Source organism: Python bivittatus, unplaced genomic scaffold (genome assembly GCF_059951505.1).
Source record: "Python bivittatus isolate LINGU-HERP-01145 unplaced genomic scaffold, Pbiv_v1 ctg000580_np1212, whole genome shotgun sequence".
Classification (NCBI taxonomy): domain Eukaryota; kingdom Metazoa; phylum Chordata; class Lepidosauria; order Squamata; family Pythonidae; genus Python; species Python bivittatus.
The window spans coordinates 14,400,001-14,424,255 of record NW_028277087.1 but is presented as its reverse complement, the minus strand read 5'-3'; positions in this window follow the sequence as shown (position 1 = coordinate 14,424,255).

Sequence of the window (24,255 nt, the reverse complement as noted above, 5' to 3'; positions counted from 1 at the left end):
TACTCATGAGTTTCTTCTCCATCAGTAACATGGAGGAAACAGGAGCAAGACAGTTTACAAAAGTGAAATTTTAGGTCAGTCCCGTGAGCAATGGTAGAGCTCAACCTCCATCTGTTAGTCATTCAGAAATGCTTTAGTGTTCCTGCTCTACAGCAAAACTGTTACTCAAAGCTGACCTTTACAGTCACCTGTTCTTGAAGTACAGGCTGCATTGTTGAGTCTGCATATGCAAGCTTCTATGTGCTGAGAGACATGGCAGAGCTTTTATATCCTTCTCTGGCTCAGGTGCAGGGTGCTTTACTATGGTTGGACTGAACTTATAGGGGTATCTCTTGCATCTCCATTGTCTGTTTCCAGGTTGAGTCTCCTCTTCCTCCTTTGATCAAGAGCCACCTAGAAGAATCATGACCATTTTGGAGCTATTTACCATTAAGACTGTAACTATTGTTTTTTTAAAAGAAAGAATTACCCATTTAAAGCATTTAACTGAAAACAATATTATCTCAACTATAAGAATGAGCTAGGTGAGTCAGATGTTGCTGATTATTTCCCTTCAGGGGTTCCCATTGATGAGCTTAGGACCTCATGGCTTCAGGCTGAGGCTGACTGAAATGGACTGTGCTCTGACCTTGGAACGTTTTTGTGAGACTGGCACTTTGTAAGGCAAAGTGAAGTCTTCAAGGCTGGACAGCTTTAGTCTTATCTAATGGAAGCCTGGCCTTCTGTCCTGATCTGGTGAAAAAAGTAGTACTATTTATTTACTGAAGTTAGTTTAGCTCTTTAAGTTCTCAGACACTCTTCTCCTTCCTTGGGCTTCAGAACATGTAACTCCAGCCCGTATAGCAAACATCATTTGACTGAATTCATTCAAACCTTTCTCTGGATGTCCTTCCATTTTCAAGTAGTCATAAAATTCTATGTGGTTTAAATTCAGCATTTGTTTTATTTATAAAACTGTCACCCACATTCCTGGTTAGTTTTGCTTTGGTTGTTTCAGAAATACTTTAGAAATGTTTATTATTATTTGAAAGTGAATATCTTCTGGCCAGTCAGCTTCATCTTGACAAAAACTCAGTTGGGTAGAACTTAAGAAGAATATTGATGGGGAGGTAACACAGCAGTGGTTAACCCAGAGGTGGAGAACCATGCTTTCTAGGATTGCTTGGGATTTAACAACATCTGGAGGAGTACAGGTTGCTCATATTACATTGGTTTCTTCTTCCAAAGGAATTCCCTGAAATGTCTTACTGCAGTAGACTGAAATTTACCCATGTTTGCAAGGTTACAGGTAGCTGACTTTTGATAAGCTTTCCTCTAATTTATGAATTTCAGCAACATCTGGACAGCCACAGATTGCTCACTTTGGGTAGGCCTTGTTCTGATCCTCCAAAACAGTTAACTGTTTTTGGCCTACTGCAGTACATCAGTGTGCCTGGTAGTAGTCAAAAAGCTATGTAAGGCAATCTCTTGAGTCATACAGTTCTGCAATTTCCTAACAATGAGTTGAATGAGTGAAGTGTGGAACCAATTCACTGCAACTTTCATTTTTTATGAAGCAAATGGTGGTATAATTTTCATTTTCTCATTCCCGGGCATTCATTGCTTCTTTCAAGGGTTTGGGTTTAAGTTTTCAACTATGATGCTAGAAACCTCTTGGTAATAAACATTTTATTGTGTCACCAAGTCTCAGACATAATGGCATGGCTGTATAGTACGTGTGCTAAGATGTAGCTATACAAAAAGAAGATGCTTCCATTGTTGGCTGCCATTTTTTATGCTTATAAAAGAACAAAATAACATCTTCCACAACAGCAGAGCTAGTGTTAATGGGGTTTGATAATTAAGGATGTGAACCTTGTCTGGAGAGATCAGGTTCAAGTATCCACTTGACCACAGAAATTACTTGATGAGTTTCTGCCAGTCACGCCCTTAACTCTGTCAAACTTCATAGGACCAAATTAGGAAGGGAATCTTGTTTAAGCCACCAAGTCCCCATAGAAAAGGTAGGATGAAAATGCAAGAAATAAATGACTAATAAATAACATGGACATTAAAATGCAGCCATCAGGAGACCCTTAACATAATCAACTTATGAAGGTTGCAGGTTCTCTGTCTCTGGAGGTTTGTTAGTAGAAATTGAATAGTCACCCTTCATGGATGGTTTAATTAGTTTTTCCGAACCTTGCAGAGAGTTGGACTAGATCAGTATTTCTCAAACTTAAGATGTGTGGACTTCAACTCCCAGAATTCCTAGCCTACTGGCTGTGGGATTTTGGGAGTTGAAGTCCACACATCTTAAAGTTGCCAAGTTTGAGAAACAGTGGACTAGATGGTCCTTTACAACATGGCAGTTCTGTGATACTGATAATGTGCCGTCAAGTTGGTGTCGACTCTTAGTGATCACACAGATTGTTTTTTCTTAACCAATTCACCCCATGGAACCTCAAGAAAAGAAAAAAGAAGAAGAAGGAAATCCCAGTGTGATCCTCATGTATGATCTGAGCCCTTCAATACACAATGTCCACTGCAGCCCTACCCCAAGTTTTTTTGCTTACGTTCTGGGACTGTGCTATTGATGTGAGTTACCTAGAGGCATAAGATAGCAGGGGGACTCTTGCTTCTGCTGCCTACTGATGATGGGATTTGTATTATAATGCATTGGGAAGATGGCAGATTTGATTTTATTTATGTGTGCAATTTGTATCCTCGCTTTCTGCCTATAGTAGAAAGCTAAGCTTCAGCATCCAGGTGATTTATAGTTCTCTCCATTTTCTCTCTCCCTCTCAATGTATGATTCTACTGCAAATGCCTCTGGAAACCTGCTCTTTTCTTGGCTTCTTTCTCCCTGTGCTGGAAGCCTTCAGCTGACTTTTACTACCTCTTAACTTTCCATCATCACCTGCTCTGCCTGGTGGCTCATCTTTTCTCCCCAATTAACCTTACGTTATTTTGTTCTCAGGAGCCAAGTAACCTTGTGCTGCAACAAAATCTCCCGTCTGACGTCCTTCTATTCTAGCATATGTATTTTATTAAACTTCCATTTCCATTTTTATAGACAGGACCATCTCAAGTTGTAAATTAAAAAGGCAGCTGGTAAAGAAACCCTATAAAACTCTCATAATGTTTTTATGCATCAAGCTTAATTCTTATTGATTTTCTGAGCTGTGAATGGCTGTAAGCAAAAGTAAGTTGCCCTGTTTTTTAATGAGTTTTTTCTCCCCTGCCTCGCAGCAATAATGTCCCAAGTCTATGAATTTGCGTGGAAATGAACAAGATTTTTTTAAAGTGTTGCAAGTAATGTTTTACACATTACAATCTTTTAATGAATCCTTGAGGTTGAATTTGAGCCATCTTGCAAAAGAGCAGCACTTGTACAAAACTGGCATGCTAAGGAAACAGGAAGGCTGAAAAGTGTTCATGTGATGCCATTCTTTCTTAGATGGCCAACTTGTACCTGGCTTTGCCAACTCAGCCTGTAGGTTTGGGCTTCCACAGCTAAATGTGCTATACCAAATAAATAAAGTATCCTCACATAGAAAAGTAGCATGTCAGGGAGGAAAGTTCTACTGGTTCTAGAGCAGTGTTTCTCAAACTTGGCAACTTTAAGATGTGTGGATTTCAACTCTCAGAATTCTCCAGCCAGCAAGTCCAATGTATGAGAAACACTGATCTAGATGGAAACTATTTTATTTGCAAAGAGGAACCAGACAACCCTTCCCTGGAGACTGGCATACAAGCTGAGATTGGTTATTTTGGTAAGAACTAAGGAATCTAGCCAATATTATTGTGCCTGTGAAGATGCTGTTCAGTCATCATGCATCCTCTTGATCTGTTCTGAACAATGCTCCAATTCTCAGATGCAGAGGATTCACTGGAGATATTTCAGATGAGATTTGGGGGAAGGAGATTGAAGGATTAGGATTAATTTGCTTGAAATGAGTCACAAAAATGTTGGAGACAGACTTATATTTACTTTGCATTAAGGAATATTCTATCGGTTCTCTCTTAGCATAGAATAAGAAAAAGACTGTATCACTGCACTTAATAAGATGAGGGAGAAATATGCCCATTTTGCATAATGTGAACTTATCAGCTTTGTACAAATTGATATGTGAACCAAAATAGAATTATCCTTCCATATCTGCAGCTTTCCAGAATTTGCAATGCTTTCCAAACAAAGGTGCATATAAATATGTTAGAGAAGCTGCATGCAAGCACTTGGATGTATTATGTTATAGAAAAATAACAGTTTCCCCAAAGGCCCATAAATACTGGGATACATAAACATGAAAACATACATTTTTCGTACAGAATGGAAAAATTAACATTGCAAGCAGATTTGGGAATGGAACCGAATGAGCTTAAAGTTGGAGAAATGATTCGCCTGTCACTCAGGTACTTGAGACCACAAAAGAAATTCTGGGGCAGGACTAGTTTTAGGACTTGAGAAGTTTTAATGCCAAACAGTATTTCTCAGCTTGGGTTACATCCAGATGTGTGGACTTCAACTCCCAGAATTCTCAGCAATGTGCATGCTGGTGGGGGAATTCTGGGAATTTAAGGTGACACATCTAGAAGTTATAGCCACTCTCTACTGGCAACTAATGGTCTCTAATTTTTGCAGGTCAGATCTGGTAGCCCTGAGAGATACTGCTGTAGAAAGCATCTTCAAATCTTAAACACTATGACAATATAATGACATATTATATATTTTTCTTGACTTAAGCAGATATGCTAGGTCTGGGCTGGAAAAAATCTGGAGACGACTAGAGAGCAGCAAAAAAATGATTTCCATTTTTTAAACCCAGATCTGAGGGCCTTAAGATCACCCTAAATTAATTAGACAGAGATGGTATTGACATTTCCGCTTTATTTATTTCATTTTTATTCTGCCTTTATTTTTGGTCAGCACAAAGCAGTGTATGCTCCCACCTCCTGTTTTCCCCACAGCTACAACCCTGTGAAGTGGATTAGCCCAAAGTCACCTAGCCAGTTTTCATGCCTAAGGGAGGACTAGAACTCACAGTCTCCCAGTTTTTAGCCCAACCACCACATCAAACTGGCTTTAATAATGCCCGTCTAGTTAGACCTATTGTTGATCTCCTTGGTTGTAAGCTTTTTTAAAGCACCACTCCTTAATCCAATTTGAAGTACTTTGGGTGCTTATATACAGGAGCTAATGCAACACCCATAAAACATTTCAGGTCCTAACAAACTAGCTTAATGAATAGAAAACAGCTGCCAAGATCTTAAAATGAAAACACCTGAAAATTCCTTTGAGCCTGCTAACTAGCCGTGGCAAACAGGCTCTGTACAAATCTGATCTGAAATAAATGTGAAAGATATTCTACATCAGAAATACACTCTGGGCACATCTGAGCTGCATAACTTTGCCTACTTGAAATTAAGTTCTCTGTGCTTTTAACAACAGGTGCCCCCAGTATGAACCTGTAGTGGTGGGAAGCTCTGTTTACTGAATGTCTGACTGTTTGGTGGTTAATTAAGTGAAATTAGCCCTTTTAAGAGAGGTTGAAACAACAGTGACTTCTGCTTACTGATTCTATATTAAAAGCATCCAGAAACCATACATGCTCTGAGACTAGGACCACAGCTGTACGGCAGCCAAGATTATTTTCTTATTGCCTTCTGGAGTTCATCCGAATTTTTTTGCAGCCTAGGTATGGCATCCATACTGAGACGTCATATTTAAAACATTCATTCCTTCATTTTATATTTCATCTTTCCCTTGGTTGATCACCTAGGGTACTAACATCATTTTTTTTTAAATGCAAAAAGGAAGGATGGTGATGATGATTTAAAGGTTTGGCTAAAGAGGTGCCTCTTGAAAGTTCATCTCAAGGTAGACAGAAAAGAATCTATGAATATTTTAATGTCGGTCCCAGAAATTATCCAAACATCTATTTCACTGCCTAACGCCACAAAGGAATAGAATAAATGTTTCATTAAGTTCAGGCCTTGCAGTGGAAAAGTGAAAAGAGAGGAAGGTAGGAAATGTGATGGCTACTTTCCCCAAACTTTCTCTGCCCCTCCCAAACCAAGAAATGTGTTGAAAAAATAAGAAAGAATGCTCAGAGCAACCCCAAACACATGACACTACAACCATATCTTTACCTAAAAGCATCAGGGCTGTGGAGATCCTTGGAAAGAAGTGCAAAGTGGCTGAACAAACATACATAAAAATAGCCAGGAGCAGCTTCCAACACAGCTGCATGAGCCTGGAAAAATAGACAGCTGCTTTACCTGTTCGAAAACAAGTGTCTTTTGGTGCTCCTGAACATTGCAGATAGCTTCTATCAAAGAACTTGCACAGCCTTAATATGTGTGTATATAAATGTACTTATGCATCCTTACTCTTCACTTATTCTGCCTCTATTCCAATAGCCTTTTTAACAGCTGTTAACAGTACTGAAAACATAAAATTCAACAAAACATGAATATGAATTAATAAAAAAAACCAAAACCTGTCCAACCAGGCAGCCCTAGCCAGCTTGCCCAGGGACAAGGCATGCTGGGAGGTGTAGTTCAGCAGTATTTACTACAGATTGTAAACTCAGCAGCATGAAAACCATCAGTGCTAGAGATAGAAAAGACCTCTGGGAAGAGGGGAGGAAAGGAAGATGTTTGCCTGATACCAAGGAATATTTTTGGATTTGAATTTCTCCTCTAAAGAGGAGAATGACTTTTGGATCCATCGAGGTTCTGAACTGGTAATTTTCCAAACTTTCAGTTGGAGGTGAAAATTCAGTGAATATAGCACACATCCACACATACTGGCATTTCCAACTGATATTTCATAATCCTGAATCTGTCTGGAACTTAAGGCTGAGGATGCATGCCTTTCAGTCCAGAATTGAACCTGAAGCATTTTTGGATCCCAGCAAATGCTCATCTTTAAAGAGGCAGTTTAAAAACCACTCTACATTTGAACTTTTGACAGCTGTTGGAACAATTGGGATGGAGAGATCAGATAATTAACTTGGAGGTTTCTTAGGGAGTCTAACTCTGTCATTTATCATAGCAGCTTCAGACATTAAGGGCACCTCAAGATGGTTTGATGTCATTTCTCTGTTATGGATGTGTACAGGTAAAGCCAGGGGAGGAATGAGGCATGAGGCAAGTCCTCAAAAACAAGCTCTGTTTATTTTAGGCAGGGTTTCAGAGGGGGTTAGGCCAATTGACATCTTTGGAATTTTAAGAGCCACCCACAATATAGCTGCTGGAAGGACAAGCTGGCCTATTCTCAAGATGACTGCCATGCTGTATGGGGTCATTCACAAAACAATTGTTTATCAAAAGGCACACTGGTGAAACTGTGCCCACGTTGGCCTCTGGGTTCCTAGGTGGCTCCCTACTATCACCCCACCTTATCTTCCCCCCTCCCAGGGAAAAAACAAAGTGCTGAATTTCAGCCACTTTCCACTTTTGAAATATTCTAATGGGCTCATGTACAATCCAGAGGCATTCTTGGCAAGAAAAGTGATGGTAGGGGCTGGTGCTTTGCTTTGCACCACACCAGCTGCCCCTTTAATTGTAATAATCATCTCCATCATCTGATGGGGCATATGGAGGGCACCAAAGACTAAGAATCTATATTGTCCAGTCTAGGAACGCTTGTTCTACCAGTAGAGATTCCTAACCATCTCAGCCTAGGAAGAACTAGTCTTAGGTTGCCAAAGCAAATTTTTCTTCATGTATCTTTTGAAAGCATTTCATGATTTGTTCAAAACTTTATCCTTCCTCTTTTGTGGAACCTAATGATTTTCCTTCTTCCTTACACATGGTACCTACAGTTCCAAATATTTTTGGCAGCAATTTTTTTAAAGTATGCTGGTTTTTAAATTAAAATTGAGTTTGAATTTTACTGCTGCAGAAATTTCACCTTATGTTTGTTTGTTTTAACCTGTCTAGTTGCCTATATTTTGGGCAACTATCCACAAAGACCCAGAAGAATGAGAGGGGAAAGTTTGGAGGAGATTATCCCATCTTAGTAAGGTTTTAGATCAGGTGACCTGTAGATGTGTGCTTATGTATTATTTCCACTTTTAAAACCTTTCCAAAGTTCAGGGAGACCAGGCACATCTTCCCAGCTGCTTTATTTAAGGCAAGAGTGGACTAGCTAAAGCCTCAAAGCTTCACTGTGGGCCCTCAGAGCCATATTGCTGAAAGTTATGACATAATGTTTGGGCGTTTCAAGGTGGAGTACCCAGTGTTATGTCATAGTATAGTGGAGTACCCTAAGACAGTGTTTCTCAACCTTGGCAACTTTAAGATGTATGGGTGTAAACTCCCAGAATTCTCCTTCAAGTCAAACACAGCTCCTGTTGACTTCATGGACACTTCCATGCCATTTTCTTTTATTTTTAATATAATTTTTATTGAAAAAAGTTTTAACAAGGTAAAAGCAATACAAATATTAGAAAAGAAACAAAAGAAACAAGAATAGTAAATAAGAAAGAAAGTAGAAAAAGAAATAGAAAAGAAAATGTATAGGAAAAAGAAAAGATTATAAAGAAGCAGCTTACGATCTTTTTGACAGCAGTTATAAATGCATTTATATTTTACCCTCTATCTCCAAGTTACATCATAATTTTCTTTTTCCATAAGCTACCGTTTCTAATCACCAAACCCATAAATCACAAGTTCATTTTTTTCTTTTGTCAGCAAAAAGTCCATAAGGGGTTTCCAGTCAGTAATAAACATAATAGTTTATCTTTCTCTAAGCAAACAAGTTCATTTTGCCATCTCTGCTAGTTCCATTATCTTCACCAGCCATTCCTCCATTGTGGGTATATCAGAATCTTTCCATTTTTGTGCAAACGGGTAGTCCTCGACTTACAACGGCAACTGGGACCGGAATTTCCATCGCTAAGCAATGCAGTCATAAAGCACAAACGCATCACTTAGCGATGCCAATTTCTGCAGTCCCGGTTGCCATTGTTAACTGAATCCCATGGTCGTTAGGCAAGGCAACTTCCTGCCAGCTTCCCTAATGACTCAGTTGTGGGAAGCTGGCAGGACGTTGCAAGTCCCAGGTGGCTCATGAGCAGGCCAGCAGGCAGATAAGTGGCTGCTGCCGGGTGGAGGAGGGAACAAGGGGGTGTGCGAAGGGGTGAGGGAAGTGAGGCCCAGAAATCTTAAAGCAATACTTGCTTCTTTGAAAAAGAGAATCTTGTTCTCTGGTGCTTCTTGACATAGCTATTATAATGCGTGGTCATTCCAATAAATTCTAAGGAACAATTGTTCTATGTCCTACACTTTAGAAATTAAGTACAATGTCAGTCTCCTCCTAGACCCACATGGAGAATTTTCCCATAGATTTTTATTTAACAGTTAATATAAAAATTTGTCAGATCAGAAATCTACCTGTAAAAGTAAGCAATTAAATGAAGTGGACCACTTTAGTCCCCTAATCTCTACTCAGTAGGGCTGGAAACCTTAAATGTGAGTTCAGAACATTTATTTCATATGAATGTTCTGATTATTTGTAGCATCTGTGAGTCATCCTGTATAGGTTCTGTCCATCTTATAAGCAACATCCAGGACATAGAACTACAACCTGAGTTCTATTTCTTGGTCATACTCAAGTATGACAGAATGCTAGCTCATAGATTTTAAATATAGAGATCACCTTCAGAAAGTGACTTTACCACCAAATGTGCTTCCATTTTTCTCCAGCTTTTTGAGCTTGAAGGTTATGCTCCTGCTATAGTTTAATGCTTTTCTCCCCAAAGAAGGGGCTAAAAACCCCTCACCTTCTTCTCTCTTAAGCTATGAAAGCTGATGCTATCGTGATTTTCTTATTGCAAGCTCTGTGATTTTTGGAGGCCATTAATAATACAATGAATCTCCCAAGAATAGCAATAAAATCATGAAAAGTTGGCAAGTCTGCTCACTCCTGGGGTGGTCTTGTTAAAAAGTTTACTAGGCAGAGAGAAAAGTGGAAATCTGCCTTGAGCCAGGTGGAATGAAGAAATGAAAATGAAGGCCAGTCCAGTGAAGTTGACCTCTTGTTTGTTGGATGCTGTTGAGATGCTACGCTTTGCAGAACCAGAGGTAGAGCTTGATGAACTTTGGCTAGAGGAAAGGTTTCTGGTTTGCTTGCTTAGCTGATGCTAAACAAGACTGAAACAAGATCCTACCCCAATAAGTTCCTTGTTTCAGTACATCTAGAGCTTGTCTGTTTGTAGAAGACTGCAGTATGGCATGGGGACACCAAAATTGTAGGTTTGGCTAGCATAACTTTCATTTGCTATCTCTTTTAGCATTTGAGGAATGAGGGACAACTAATATATTGAAAGCTTAAAAGGCTCTTGCAATTGCTCATTCCCTAACTGGTTTTTCTTGGTCAGCAAAGTTCAAATCTGTGGATGCCTCCGAATCAGAGCTTCATTGCCAATGGAAATTATGCTTGGGCTTGCTGAGCAGAGATTTCACATGTGCTGACTTGGCCATTGGGACTCTCCTCCCCTCTTATCTGGCTCTGTTTTGTTGAGGTGTTTGTGAAGTGTTCAATAATCTTGGGCTGTGAAGCTCTTGTCAGCTATGGCTTGCACACACTCTAATGCTGGCTTTGGTTGGCATTAACAATGAAGCTGGCAGGGTGGAGGGGAACTAGAGACGGGCCTTGTCAGCAGTTAATTAGGCTATGTTGCACACAGAGGAGTTCTGATCAGCTCCCAGCATCCCACTGAGAGCTTCCCTTCCTATCACAGAAAGCTGTCACTGCAGACAGCAATCTGTCCACTATGTTGGCAAGAGAAACCCTGGATACAAATGCTCACAACCTTTGCAAATTGCCCAGATCAAAATGATCTGGCAGACTAGGGATTTCTGTTTGGTCAGTAGACTTAGGAACAAAGCTGAATGAATGTTACTGGGCAGCAGTGGAAACAGATTCCTATCCTGCACTTTGAAAATATTCGAACAGACATAATAAGGGTATACAAAATCATATGTGGTATAGATAATGATAGATACTGTAGAAGTATCTATCTTGCAAAATCAGGTCAAGATCATCCATAGAAATAGGATGCAGGGAGATTGGACCAACAGAAAGAAATATTTTTGTACACAGTTCATGGTTCAATTATAGAATTTGCTGCCAGCAGCTATGGTGATGTTAGCCAATTTGGATTGTTTCAAAAGGCACTAGAGAAATTAATGTAGGATCAGGCTTTCAATGGCTACTAATATTGGTAGCTGTTTATAGTCTCATGAATTATAGGCAGCATGCCTTCAGTACTGGTTGCTGAGAATGAATGAACAACAATCCTCTAGTCCAGAATTGCGTATGTCCTAGATGCAGCCAGTTAGTAAGTAAGTTTATTGCTGTAACCACAGGTTATAACATATACCATAAAATACAATAAAATAACAGTAGAATAGTATAGTTCAGCCAGTTGACCAATACATGACACAGAATGCTGGACCAGACAGGCCTATGACCTGATCCAGCAGAGTAATTCTACTATTCTCATGGATGCAGAACTTTTTTTTAGACTGAGGGCCGTGCTTGACCTTGGAATGGCATGCCAGAGGTCAAGCTCCAAGAGAGTGAGCAAGACTAAGGCAAAAGAGGTAAGTGGGATCAGAACAAAAATAATTGCATGCAATTAATGGAAACAGACATTTAATTAAAGTTATTCTGGGTAAATAGAGTGAATATCAATATTCTCCATAGATTTGATATTCCTTTTCCCTACTGGCACATTAAAAATTGTAGCTGAATGGCAACCTTTGAGGACTAGCTGGGCCTCATGTTGTGCATGCTACATTCAAGGTGCATAGAAACCGCTCACTATACAATGGAGGGGATGAGCCTACACTGAAATTGCAGTGGTGATGTCTAATTCAGCAATGGTATTTATATATTATTTGCAAATAACTGGGAAAATAAGTGATCTTAAAGAAGGAGGGACCTTGAGAAAGATGACAGAATTTGAAATACTTATACAGGACTTCTGGTGAGCATCATAGCAAGCTAGATGTCCCTGCCAAAGCAGGACAGTGTTTATGGTGAAGATCAGCTGGATGCTGGATCCTGGATCCTAGCTGGTGAAATCTCTCTGGAGAAAGAGAGATCATGAGATCACACACACACACTCCACAGGAGTAAGTGCAGATATTGAAGTTTGGCAGTCAGCTTATGAGCTGAGTGGCTGGGAGCTGAAGAATTCAATCTAAGCTCATGGTTGTAATGCAGCCTTTTAAGGACAAAAATCTTGACCGAGCTTCATGTCTTAATCACCTGCTGTGCTGTTTAATATCTTGCTGTCAGTATAAGGAGATCATTTTGGGTTATGATTAGGGAAATTTTGTATAATTTGTATTGATCTGTTTTTTTTTATATCCAGATATAAAATGAAATATAGGCTGGCTTTTTATCAATTAAAAAAATTGGTTTAGGATTTACAAGTTAGCTGTGAGATCAAAACCACTAAGCTGGAGAAATGCTAGTTAAAAGTTTGATCATTTAAAGCTTTGATGGACTGCCAAATGTTAGAACAGATTATGAGAAAAAGAGAGGGAGAGAGAGATCTGAAGCCCATAGTATATAAAGTGACTGTACTTTTTAAACTCATGGATTTAAATTTTTAGGAGAAAAGAAAAGGCTTAATCACACACACACACACACACACACACACAGACATAGCCAATGCAATTAGTATTCAAGAGAAAGGTGTTTCAAAGGAACCAACATCATTGCAAATGGCCAAAGAGTACAAAGTACTCTTAGCAACTGAGAGGGAAAATGCTCCTTTTCCTCAGATTACCTGTAGGTTTCTTACCATGATGGCCTATCCACTGATGAAAGGATTTGAATGTAGGCTTGTTTGCTTCCCTCTGCCTGAAGTATATGAAGATCAGAACTACTGGGGCAGTTTGGGCAGCAATGGGCGCAAACTAGTTTTATAATGCAAGCTTTAGCACACAGAATGCCCCAGGTATAGTGTCCAAGATCTTTATTTCAAATAAATGAGGAGAGCTTGCATGAAAACAAAAACAAACAAAAAAAAAAAACTGAAAGATTAAAAAAGATAACTGGAGGATGGATGTGACCAACTTGATTCTGAAAGGATGGCAATCTGTACAGTTCATCTTGAAGAGAACAGGATAATTTGTCTGAGATTCCAGAGAGCTATTGTAGCCAAGACTATACAGATTCCATAATTCTTCTTCTAACTTAGTTCACACATTTCAGTAACATACCGTTCCCAGAGAACCTGTTAAGAAACTGACATCACCTTTTGATCCAGAAAAAACAAGCTGAGAGCCTAACTGGAAACAGCCTATAGATGCTATCTTCTCCTTCACAGGGAAGATTAGTCTATAACCAAAGGAGAAGATCCACCAGAGGAAGAAAAACATACAGAAGCAAAAAGAAATTTAAAAAAGGGGGGGACTGGCTATTACATATGGGTCTGGTTAAGAAGGCCAAAACTGTTGGCACTGTGTTCCTTGAAAGACATCTCTACAGAAATATATGTCTAAGCTAGGAAAAATGGTGGGCAACTTGAGGGTGCTCAAACACTTTCCCTGTGAGAAAGATAGAATGGGACCTTTTAACTTGGAAAAAATGAAACTGAGGGAGGAGGAGATTGAGATGTAAAAAAACAAGGGACATGGGGAAAGTGGAAAAGAAATGTTGTTCCCTCTCATCCAAACAAGGATGGCCCTTGAACCAAGGGCCCATCCAATGAAGCTGAATAAATGGAGATTTAAATCTGACAGAAGGAAGCACTTTTTAATTAATTAATGAATTAATCAGTTAATTTAGATGGCCCCTTATCTTGCAATACCAACTGTGGGCAGCTATCATAAGTTAAAACTCAGAGTATAAATACACAATAATATAACGTACATAATGTCAGGTTCAGCCGGCGCAGCACTGCTAGGAAACCCGGCCAGCCGCGCTGAGCCAATTCTACTGCCCGTTCGCAAGTCGGGGAAAAGAGGAAGTGAGAAGTGTGGCTGATTAATGGGCCACCTGTGCCCACTTAACAAGGAAACCGCAGAGTGGATGTTTTGTATCCACTCTGATAAGCGGCGCGCGCCAAGACAAAGGGCAAAGCCGCGAGCCACGGAAAGGCGATCGAGAAAACCCCGGCTTTGCGCGCAGCTGAAAGGACCCTGAGGAAACAAGACCACGCCGGAGTGCCAGAGCAATCATGGGACAATGGGTACTGGCTGAACCTGCCATTTGGACCATGAAGGGGGATTATTGGGGTACCGACAAGCTGCAACATGTAACTTGACGACGGGGCAAAATGCGGGAAGGGGAGAGTTATATATTGTACCACGAAATGTGCCAAGCCAGTCTTGGCTTTGTTTGTAACTATTGCGTTACGCTTGAGTAAACCTCTTTGTGAAACACACGTGTCACGGGAGTTTCTCTTGACGAACGGGGCATTCCTTACACGTAATGGCAACTGACAACACAAATCATTCATGGTTATATATCTATCTCATGGGCTCAATTAAGTTTCCAACCCCTATGCCTCGGAAAACAGCCACATTTTTAAAGCTTTCTGGAATGCCAGCAGGGTTGGGGGCAACCAGATCTTAGGGGTTATAGTTTTCCAGAGGGAAGGTGCCATGACAGAAAGGCATGCTTCCTAGGCCCCACCAGATGACATTCTTTAATAGGTGATCCTGCAGCATGACCCTTCTGTTGGACTTAATGGGATAGAAACAATCAGAGAAAGATGGTCCCACAAATAACCTGTCCCTATGCCATGAAGGACTTTATAACTAACAGCCAGCATGTTGAATTACACCTGAAAGCATATGAGAACCATGCAGCAGAGATGTAACATGGTATACCAAGGTGCACTGTTACACTCTGGACCAGTTGCAGCTTTCAGATGTTCTGTGAGAGCAGCCACATCTAGAGTGCTTTGTAATAATCCACTCAGAAGGTGACTAAGACATGAATACTTATGGGCAGGTGCCTCCTGACCCAGGAAATGGCACAATTGTTGCACAAGCCCTCCTGTCCATGCCTGCCACCTATTCCTTGAACAAAAGCTGTGAGTCCAGGAGAACCCCCAAATTGTGCACTGGTTCTGTTTGAAACAGTACCATCCCATCCAGAACTAAAGATGAAAAAATGCCAGATCGAGGCCCCTAAAACCCAAAGCCACTCAGTCTTGCTATGGTTCAGCTGAAGCTTGGTCTTCCCCTTCCAGACCCACACAGGCTCCAGACCCTGAGAGAGAACCCAGCAGCATCATTTGGTCAGCCCTAGCCAGTGATGTATATCTATCAGCCTCACTACATAGACCAGACCAGGAAATCAACTCCACAGGAAGGCTAAACTATTTTTATCGAGATTGGCTATAATAATAGAATCTTGCAAGTCTGATTGTGCTGTACCTCCTTCCCCTTTTTATACTTCAGCAAATCAGGGAGACATCTGCCTGGGCCACTTCTGAATATTATCTTGTTGCTCTGGACTTAAGAAACTTTTCAGCCCCTTTTGCCTAGGTGATAGTTTTTGCATAATTCTATGGAATCATCTTCCTTACTCTCTACAATGACTGCGTATCGTCAGCACACTAGTGATACTTCATCCTGTGCTGTTGAATGACTTTATCTAATTGCTTCATGTAGGTGTTAAACAAGAGCAGGGAGACTTAAAGAAGAGGAGAGTTAATCTCTTTTCCCCCACCCTGACTTCATCAACACCAACTGGAACCAGCCCTGGAGGAATGAGGAGAACCACCACAGCACAGTGCCCCCCGCCCCAATCCTATATCCCTGAGCTGGTCCAGGAGGATACCATGATTGATGGTACTGAAAGCTGCCAAGAGATCAAGGAATGCTAGGATAGACACACCACCCCTATCCCACTCCTGCTAGAAGTCAACCTCACAATTACGATCAATGCTGTCTCAGCTCCATACTCAAGCTTCAAACCTGACTGAAAGGGGGCCAGATAATTCACTTCCTTCAGGACTCTCTGAAGCAGCAGTGCAACTACCTTCTTGGTAACCTTCCCTATGAAAATTATCCAATATAGTTAGGTCAATCAATGGTTTTTAAGGAGGGGGCAGACCACCACATCCTTGAGCATCAGCAGGATCACCCCCTCTTTTAAGGATGAATTCATCATCACCTGAACCCAACCTCTTGTTGTCTCCTGGGAAGCTTTAGTTAACCAGGAGGTACATGGAACTAAAACACAGGTGGCTGAGTTTACTGCTCCAAGAACATTGTCAATTTCCTCAGGACTAACAGGATCAAACTCTTCTCAGGGAACTAAGCAAGACCGTGCCTAAGTCAACTCCACAGGACTTGCCACAAGCCCAAAGTCCAGCTTAGAATGAATCCAAGCAACTTTATATGAGAGATACATAGCATATTCTTATAGTGACCCTGCAAGTAGATCTCCAGTTCTCCTTCCCAAGGAGAGACAGGGTCACTCTAAAGAAAATATTGGCATTTTGCTACCCTTATCACCACACGGTAGGCCTTAATAGTGACTCTAACCTGTGTTTGATTGGGTTCACCCTTGTTGTTCTCCAGTGGTACTTCTCTTGCTTCATCTCCCTCATCTCCCCCATCTCCTCAGGTAGCAAGCCAATCTATCAACTTCTATAAACCAAGGGGAACTCTGGGATGTGGATGCTGGCCAGGTAGGAAGCCAATTCTAAATGCTTCAAGGAGAACACAATTATTACCAAACACTTTACCTAGAACATAACTAACCTGTTACATTCATTATTACAAGATGTAGAGTGACCTAGATGACTTGAAAAGAGGATTGAATAAATCTAGGGAGGACAGGTCTATCAAGGGTTATCAGTCTTGAAGACTCAGTGTTATCTTTGGAACTGGGGACACCATGTCTGCAAATGCCAATTTAGAGGATGGGAGAGGTGCACGTCTCTCTTGTTTGCAAGTGCTCAGAGTCATCTGATTGGTCACTGTGAGAAACAAAATGCTGCCCAGTGAAGTATCTTGCTCTGATCCAGAGGGCTATTCTTATGTTCTTAAGGTGGGCCTGCCCTAGGCTCCTATGATATAATAAGCACAGACTGAAAATTTTAACTTAGACCTGTGCATTCCAAAATAAAAAACGAGGGTTTTGTTTTTTGTTTTTAATTAGAAGTTCTTTCCTACTCTACAGAACGCCTTCATTTTTGGAGTGTCAGGACAAACCAGAGGCAAGAGATGAGGACCATATTCAAGCTCAAAGGGAGTTACAAATTTAGATATTTTCTAATTTTCTAGATTGAAAAATATTCAAATTATGTCTCACTCTTTCATGTTTTTGATGCTTTCTTCTTTTTCATATGTATTTTTTTCAATTACAGCAAACATAAGTGTGTTTCTAAGAGGTCTTATTTGCATCAAGGATAGTGTTTGTTTGCTATAAATATAGTAATAAAGATATAGCTATTGCTATAAAGACAGGTAGTCCTCGTTTAACAATGCTAATTGGGACTGGACACTCCAACGTTAAGCAATGTGGTTGTAAATTAAAAAACCATGTGACCATACCGCTTAGCAACAGCAGTCCTGGTTGCCATCATTAAACGAGGACCATGCAGGTTGTTAAGCGAGGCCCTCACATGACCACAATTTCTGACTTCCTGCTGGCTTCCCCATTGACTTTGCTTGTCAAAAACCAGCAGGGAAAGTCACAAATTGTGATCATGTGACCACAGGGATGTTGCAATGGCCAGTCATAACTACCACTCATTTAGCACCATCATAAGTTCAAACAGTCACTGAACAGATGGTCGTTAAAGAGGATCACATGCATATTGTTCTATGTCAGAAAATTCAGGGTAGGTTTCTCTATAAGTAAGTAATTGATCAATCAAACCAAACAACCAGAGAGAAAACAATCCATCTAATGAGAAATCACCAAAATCAAGTATCAAGATTGCTCAGGTCATCTATCTACAACGTCCCCTCTAAATCCTAAAGGAGTATGTTGTTTGGAGTTCAGTTCCTTATTCTGTGCAATGCGGAGACCTGGCCTCATCCATTTCATACTATGGTAAGACAAATCAGATACTTGTCATTCCTCCAAAACCTCCCACATTTGTGACTAGGATTTATTTTAGCCCACTCCTGTTCCCAGTTGGGAAAAGATAATCCTGGACAAAATCTATCTGTGTGGTCATAGGAGTCAACACTAACTTAATGGTACATAGTCAACCTGCTCCTGGTCCAAAATAAACCAAAACAGCAGCCTTGTGGCAAGAAAATGGCCCTATCACATAGCCAGATGCTGCAGATGGCTTATTATAGCTACACGCCATTGGGTGTGAGGCCAACAGCTTCATTCTCCCTCCCTGTTAAACAACATGCTTTAGCTTTTTCAGATGAATCCAATGTACAGTTTACATCTCATGGAAAGGATTGCACTTGCTATAAAGTACCGTTAATAGAGGGGTTATATATACTAGAGATATTATAAGGAGCCTTTCCTGAGCACCCTTAATACATATCTGCTTGCATATTTTGCTTCTGATTGATGCAGAAAAGGTTGGATCGAACTGATATGCCTAGGGGAGGAAAAAGACTGAAGGTAACTGTTTTTTCCATGGCAGAAATGGCTGTTTGAGCCCCAGATAGGGCTGAGATGAACTTGTTCTATTTTATATTTTTCTCTAACTCGTAGCCCTACATTTTGATAGCTGGGCAAAGAATTTTGTCTCTCCTGGCAGCTTTCCAGATGCAGCCTGTGCTTCATAAAAATCCATGGAAGCCATTCAATTATATGGGAGAAACATAAAGTGCTGTTAAGCTTAATGGTTGGCAGACAGGGTGCAAAAACTATTCCCAGTCTCTTCTGATATTTTCACATTCCTAAAAGCTGTTCTCTCTTCTTGCAAAAATTGAACCGGCTGGTATACCCCGTGGGGCAAACATTTTCACCCTCTTCAAAGCACCTGTGGATTATTAAAGATATAGGAATCCTGTCTTCCTTCACACCTGATTCACCTCTCTCTTTCTCCTCAGTGTATCTACAACAATTCTTTTATGCATTAAATAACCCAAACTAAGCAGATGTGCCACTGGAAAGGCCTGACTTATTCTGAGAATCTACTTGTGAGATCAGATCTAGCAACTGAAGACCAGTCCTGCAAAGGGAAAACCTTAATCAGCCATGGAAAGGAAATTCACTTATTCTAAATTCCTTTTCAAATGTTGTCTCTCCTGGCAGAGTCGTTTCAATGAGATGGGCGGTGATAAATTTGATAAATAAAATAAAATAAATAAAAATAAAATCAATTTACCCATTTCAGGCCTCCAAAGCTATATGCAAACTGAAACATGTTTGTTACACCAAGATCTGTTCAGACTTTTACAGGGCCATCCACAATCTGAAACAAAACAAAAATGCATATATAAAGGAAAAATTGTGTACTGTACTTAGAAAAAATAATGCATTATATTAGAAAAATAAGTATAAGAAATGTACCTGAAAATACATATCTGTGTTTCAGCAGATTTTCTTTTCTTTTTTTTCCTTTCTGGATGAATTTGCATGTTGATGTAGAAAGAGACCGGTAAAAAAAATGAAAAAACTGAGCAAAACTATAATTGACAGATTCTCCTTGTTTCTAGCCAGATGACTCATAAATTGATTACCAGGAAAATGTCACATCAAGAGTGACAGAGTAATTTTTCAACAGCCCCCCCCTCCCCCCATAAATATATGCGCAGGATGAAACACTCAAACAGTGAGATTTCAAATCTGTAGTTTCTATTTGGTCATGAGGCATGGGGAAAGCAGATATGAATTCTGCCAGATATAGGGCTTCTTTCGGTCACTCACACTGGCAAAATGTCCAAGTATATAACTGCAAACCTTGTAAGAATGCATTTCTAAGCTGGAAAAGGCCATAGCTAGTGCTAGAGCATTTGTTTTAGACAATCCCAAGTCATCTCCTGCAGTATCTCCATGTAAATGATCATAGAGAAATTGTCCATCTTTGTCCGTCTTTTCCCAGTTGTTTCTACCTGTCCAATCCGGTCCAGCAGGATGGGCATGCTCCAGGTCCCGTCAGCCAAGGAAAGTCAGCTGGTGGGGACCAGAAGACATGCCTTTTCTGCTGTGGCACCTGCCCTCTGGAATAACCTCCCGCCTGAGATTAGGGTGGCCCCGGCCCTTTTGGCTTTTTGGAAGGCCTTGAAGACCTGGCTCTATGCCCGGGCCTGGGGCCCCGAGTGTGCGAAGGGCCCCGTTTCATGCTTGTGCTGATACCGATGGTTTTTTAAGATCTCTTGGCTGTATTTATATTTAATTTTTTGTACTGTTTTAAACGTTGACTGTTTTTATTGTTGTTAGCCGCCCAGAGTCACTGGTCTGAGATGGGCAGCTATATAAATTGAATAAATAAATACATAAAGTTCTCTCTTTCATTGTAAGAATAGACTGGGCTGGGGCAGATGGTCAGATTCAACAGGAGACAGATTCAGGTGTGAACCTTAACTGCAGACAGCATCACTGGAGTAACACAAGTTTAAAGGACAAAAGGGCTTCCAGGTGAGAACAGATGTTTCTAGGGAGATTTGCAGCTGGGTATCTTTGAAAGTAAAGCATTTCGAGCTGATATTTAGGTCACGATGGAAAGAAAAAGACTTTTTTTATTTTCATTGTTTCTTTTCCCCATCCCCTTGTTCCAGCAGGCTCTTAAATTCCTCTTTATATCAAGCTAGTACTGATAGGTATAAAGGAGGGAAGATACATTGCCAGACAGGGTGGCAGACCCTTGATTGTTTCTCCTATAGTCCAGAACAGCTGGATATCCATCACTGCACTTTTCTTTTTGTTTTTATTTAAAACAACAAAACAAAACAGAGAAACAGAAACTCCCAGCACAATGCTTCTTAAAAAAAGAAAAAAGTAATCTCAGCTTTGACTGGGTTGCTATTCTTTTAAAAACATTAAGTGCCCAACATAGCATAAGAGAAATGGTGGTTGTATGCCTTTCTATAAATCCTTTGGCTGTTAAAAGGGAATGAAAATGATGGGTTTCAAGAACCAGGGCATTGTTTTCCATTTGTATTAGGATCATTACTTTTATGGGGGGGTTTTATTGCAATTTTTGGGGTGCAGCCAAGTCCTTTTGCCTTCCTTGTCTCCAGAGGGAGAAGAGTATGACTTAATGTCTGCATTTAAATAAATACTGCAGGTCGGGGAAATAAATGTTGTAAAGTGTAAAACCCAAATCTTGGAAATCACAGATGGGCAGGAATAAAAAAGGAATGATATATCGCCAATCCTTTTTTTTTTTTTTAAGGTGGGTCAGGGTCAACTTCCCAAAATGCAATTAAATATAAACCATTCACATTAATTTAAAAAAAATACTGCCACATGTACAAGTTCCAGAAACAGAGCAGCAACATACAATATACTTAATTTTAAAAAGATGAAATTTAAATTCCTGGACCAAAAGTCCAAAGTGTTTCTTAGTTGGGGGAAACATGATCAGAGTAGGCACTACACAGGTCCTCAGCAAAAGAGTTTCAGCAGGTCTCAGAACATAGGAGACCATGTTCCGCACATCTGTCTCTGTCAGATATTGACTCCCATCAAAATTCTGAGGAGATAGAACTTATTTCATGTTCCCTTGTTAATATGGTGTACATTTCTCTTTTCTTCATGGCAGCCAAAGCAGAGATGAGAAATATCCTACATGATGATATTGGAACAGAATAGAGAGAAATGGGTTATAGAACCTGAAATACATGATATAGAAGATGAACAGCAGGAATTCAGCATCTATTTCTGGTCATAAGTTGTTCCAGCCTGAGAAATCTTTTGTGGCAAACTCTATCTTTCCTGTACCCTATTGTGAGAATTTCAAATCTGTTTTAGGAACTCAGATGAAGGAAAGAAAGTGATTCCTAAAGCAGCCTTTCCTAATCTGATATCTTCTGAATGTGCTGGATATCAGCAACTGGCTGAAAATTCTGAAAAGTTCCAATTATCTGGATAGAAAGTATCAGGTTGGGCAAAAGTCTCTTAATGCCTGGGGAAAGAGACCTTCATTGAACCGAGGTGCACAAGGAAAGGAATGCAAAGTGATGAAAATCACGGATCCCAAAGATCAAGAAAAAGGGAAGAAGGCACCAAGGGACTGAAAGCTACCTTGGAAGGAAAGTTATGAATGATAGCGTGATCTCACTACTATAGATCAGTTTTATAGTGACGTTCTCCCACCTAGGTATGTTGGGTCTTGGCTTAAATGGCTTTAAAAGGTGATAAAACAAATTCACGGAAGAAGGATCTAGTAATGTATTATGAGTCCTGATGCCTCAGTGGAACCTCTATATCCTGAGACAGTGTAGTTTTGAATGCTAATTGCTTCATTCATTGCTTGCACATTTTCCTGGCTGTTCACTTTTGTCAGAATTACTGAAGCATTTTTGAGTTCTTATGCACACATTCTTTACCGTGCACTGGGCTCATAATGCTACTCATGCGATTTTTTTTTCTATGCCATTTATTCCATGTTCCTCCACTCCTGAGAAGGCAAGTTCTTGAAAAATCAGAATATTCCTTCTTCTAAAGCGGTGCAATGGATATTTTCTCCCATGCTTCTTGTTTTTCTTTTTGAAGACTACCAGTCATTCCCTTGGGGAACCTAGTATTCAGCACTGTTAACACATGCATTCATTTTGAGAGAAGTGAATTCATTCAGATCTATTAATGGAATTCACTATCATATAAACAGAATATGGCCAGTAGATAAGGAGGTAACTCAAAGTAAACTCAGAGCAGCTAGGGCTATTTTAATTTGAATGGATACATGGGGGAACTATGGGAGAAGATGGAGTAAGAAACTGGGAAGAGAGATTAAGTCAGAGCTTTATTTGAAGAGGTGAGTATAGTACTGAACCAGAAATTTTCTTTGAAAAATTCTGACTTGAAATCTTGACAATGGTGTAAAGGGATCAGACCTATCCCTGTTCCTCCTGATATAATAATATAAAGTGGAATCATCACTCAGCAGTAGAGCATGTGCATGTCATGCAAAGTCCCAATTTCAATCTACTCATCTTCACTTTCAAGGTCAGGTAGGAGGTTATGCTCTGCTGGAGACCTTGGGAACTGCTTCTGGTCAAAGTAAACATTACTGGGCTATATAATAATTATTCTGGCCTAATAGAACCCCCTAAACTTTTAGCAGTCAAAAACTCTTAGTTAGCAACTCTTAGCTCTGCAAACTCTTTTGCAATGATGGCTTTCCTACCAGTAGTACTCATCATTCCCCCCTGTCATAGAATCCCCCTGAAGCTGTGGTGCCACTGAGATTGGATCACTAGGCACAAGTCTGGAGTCCCTCAACATGGAGGGTCTCCAAATTCAGCAGCAATCATATATTTAATTCTTAACAATTCAATGAGCTACTTTATCTTCTCAGAACCTACCATTGCCTATCTGGTTACTGATTCTCTTTCTTGCTCTTCCCCTGTCATCGAAGGTCCCTCTCCTGTGTTGATTCTGAGGAAAGACATGGCTGCAAGCCAGCAGAGCACAGGAAAGAAAAATGACATTTGGTAAAAAGAGAGACTGAGAAAAAAAGAGAGATTTAGCCTAACTTTCTACTATCTGAACTGAGAGAGGAGAAAAGCTCTTGAAGGAATAGGGTGCAGTGAGGTAAGATGAGAAAAGGAACAGGTTTAATGTGTTTGTCCATCTGGCATTTTCAGTGCTGTAAATCAAGAGTGTCCAACTAGACTCACCTGTCTTGGCTTTTCAGTCAAAGCCAAATTGCATCAACCTCTAAATATTGTACATTGCATTATAATTCCCATCATCCCCAATTCCCAAAGGGCCATAAAAGGCTTGGAGTGATGGAGTCTTTGTCCAACATATCCAGGAGAAATCCAACATGTGGCTGTTGATCTAAGCATTTCATTATCAAGACACAGGTAGAGCTACCCAAAGATTGGCCATCATCTTGTGAGTTCATCAACTGTGTTCTCCTAGAGCAAGATCTTGCTTGGTTCACCATTTGAAGCAAACAATGAGCTATTTAGACCAAGAGAAAATTTAGACTAGATTTAATAGCTATTTGAAGTGGTGAGAATCTGGCCTAACAAATGCTGCTACCATTTCTTGTTCATAGTTCTGGACAAACTCTGTAGGAGATAGGAGAATGATGGTTTGTCTTTTGACTTTTTAAAAACTGAAATATAGCCTTCAGAAATTACACTTTTGACTACAATGGTGGCTTTACAGTATATGCTTGGGGATAAAGC